Below are 3,365 nucleotides of genomic sequence, written 5' to 3'. Positions count from 1 at the left end.
CCATACTTAATTTTAAAAACAAAGACAATAATTCCCTTTATTACTTATTGGGATCTCCAACCTACATTGTCTAGAGCAAACTTCAAACATGTATCTATTTGTTTAGCATGTTTTACTTCATACATCAAAATTCATTAGGAGGCTTAGATTTAATTTCGAGAGAGAAAGTCAGATTTGATATTCTTTAACTTATGTTTATAAATAGAGTTGAATCTAATTGTAAGTTCTCTATAAACTTAACGGGGGTATTAAAAGCATACCATAAATATCACATTTGAATTATTGGTTTAGATATCTTCTTATGAAGAGAGAATTAGGTTAGAAGTGATGGATCTTAAGCCCTTAGTGGTTAGCCATAATAAAGTTCTCTAACTTAATAGGCTAATTTGTGTTTTAACTGAATTTATTGATTAATTGTGTAGGAAAAAATATACTAAATGTTACACTGCTCTTGTGCGTTAAGTACAAAAATAGAGGAGTAGTGAAATCTACCGTACCACTGAAAAAGAAAATAAAGGTGATGCATAAAGTCTCATAGAGGGAAAGGTTAACAGAGAATATGGAAAGGCCAACAAATTAAAGTAAAGCCACTATCAACCTTAGATGTATATATAGCACCTGTATTAGAACAATCTTCAAGGCCTAGAAAAGCACAATTTATATGACAACAACTACGGGTGTTCGCAGTGCGGTTTGGTTCGGTTTTAAGAGAAAAAGTCATCCGATCCGAACGCTTAATTTATGTGCAGTGTGGTTTGGATTTGATGAACTTTTTTTGAAAATCTGATCCGATTACAAGCGGTTTGGATCGGTTTAAATTTGCGGTTTTTTAAATAAAAAAATTAAATACATATAACAAGTCTTAACATCACATTTTAAATAATTAACAATGACATAACAAGTCTTAACATATCTTAAAAAGTCAACGATAACATAACAATAGAAATAAAATTATAGATTAGTTAAAATAAATAAATAAATAATATTTTAAACATAAAATATTTATTAAATAATAATAATACATGAATAATAGAAAAATGTATAACAAATTGAACATGTTATAAATATAATTGTACATATAATAATAAAATAATAATATTATAGCACATTGTGCGGTTTGAATTGGATTGGATCGGTTATGAAAAGTAGATCCAAAATCCGATCTAATCCAGCGGTTTGCAAAAAATATAATCCAATCAAATTCGAATTAGTGCGGTTTTAATCAGTTTTCGATTTGAATTGAATTGAATGAGCGGTTTAATTTGGATCGGTTTGAATTTGAACACCCCTAACAACAACAGTAAAAGAAGGATATAGCAAAACACCATATATTTGGTTGTGTGATCAAATTATTTTTTTCTAAAGTTATGAAATTATTTTTAAAAAAAATTAAACTGATAAAAAAAATTTCACTCGAATGCTTATATCTAATAGACTTTGTTAGGCTTTTGCCATAATGATCTAGAAGCTATGTATGTTATCTATTATTAAATGGACTATAAATCTACTTAATTAAAATGAGAAATTAATTTTGATGCAAAGAGATGTGATGATTAGTTGATAATGAGTTTGACTTAATTTGATCTATACATACATGTGATAATATTTTTGAATTGCATGCATTAGAAAATGATATAATTTGGTCCCCCACAAAGCAGTGTTGTGGACCCATATAGGATGTTTAGGATCCTTGATAGTAGGATTGTACGCATATGGTGACGACAAAGAGATACATTATTAATAAATTGGTGGACCATAAATGTTAAAGGTATATGCATAGGGCCCACTATAAGTACTAATATAAGGTACTGGTCATTAGCCCAAACTTTGACTTGTAGTGTTATGCGTATAAAATGCCTATGATGGGTGGGTTTCAGAGGACATGGCCCTTTCATTCACAGTGATCTTCATATGTTGGGCTCTTTTGTCCTTGTCACTTGTCACTATGAAGATCCAAATCTCTTTTTTATTCTGATTCCTCCAATCACTATTGCACGTTGGATCTCATCACTAGTGTTAGTGTATATCATCCAAAAACTATTAATTAAATAGGATAAAAATATGCACATACGACATATCAATTTGGGGAAGAACTACTTTTGTCTTTCCCCTCATCCTGCCCCAGTTAATTATAAATTATATTTGAAAGCTTTTTTATTTTTTTTAAAAAATAAAGTTAGAGTTTAGTTTTAAAGTATCCATGGTATAAATATAGTTATTTTACTTATTTAATTAGAATGACTATTCACGTTGAAAATGTTATTATTTTGGCTAATGTGATAATAAATTTTTTTTAATTGTTTAACTGATATTATTTATATGCAAGTTTTATGTAGTATACAGTTATCTTTTTGGATTATCCACGATATCTCCTAGTCTAATAGGTCAAGAATTAATTCGTCAAACTCTCAATACTTGTTTAAGCAGGTGAACGAGCTCACCACTTGACCAATCAAAGTGGTTAACTTATAACTTATTTAGTACCTTTTCATCTTCACTTTTTTTTTGGGTATTAGTCATATTGACATTTTGGATTTATTAGTGAAGATAATATATGGCCCTAAATTAAAGCGGAAAGCCCATCAAAGTGGCCTCAATAACGGTGTATACAGTATATGCTTTTGGTAAGCTGGTGGAAAGCCCAAATTAAACTAAGTTAAAGCGCTAAGCCCATCAAAGTACTCTTCATGTAAGCCAAAGTTTTCAAGCACCGCTATAAATGATCAAAAAAAAAAAAAAAGCACCGCTATAAGAGAGAAAACCAATAATTACCTTTGATATGGTTAACTACTTACTTATTAAACTCATATGTAACCAACTCATATGTAATTAACTTGGGTTACTTGAGTGGTCAATTCAATTGTCTGCTTAAGTAAATGTCGAGAGTTCGATTTCTGTTTTGTGTATGCAGCAATGCATGCCAACGACAGATCACGGGTCATATGAGAGTTCATATGCATGTATATCAAGATGACCGCATTTCTTATTCATAACATATATATTTTGGGTGGTGGGGTTGCAATGAGATTTTAGATCAGATAGATGTTTGATTTGGCTAAGACAAAAACACTGAACAAAAGCTACTACTTTATTCTACCTGTATTTTGGATGTTTTGCTTAATTATTTTGTCCTCCTCATCTTTTCTCTACCATATCTTGCATGTTTTCCAAAGAATTATACACAGTTGATAATGATAGTTACAAAACTGATCAAAAGGTAGTTTGGACCAATACCAGTATCATGACCCATGATTACAATAGAAATTCTTTATTAATTTAGCTAACAAAGAGATAACTTTTTGTAATAGATTGTTAATTTTCAATATTAGATTATATTAGAGATAAAATTATTTATATCTCTCTTT

Source organism: Arachis ipaensis, chromosome B05 (assembly GCF_000816755.2).
Source record: "Arachis ipaensis cultivar K30076 chromosome B05, Araip1.1, whole genome shotgun sequence".
Taxonomy (NCBI): domain Eukaryota; kingdom Viridiplantae; phylum Streptophyta; class Magnoliopsida; order Fabales; family Fabaceae; genus Arachis; species Arachis ipaensis.
Note: the sequence above shows the minus strand (reverse complement) of the source record.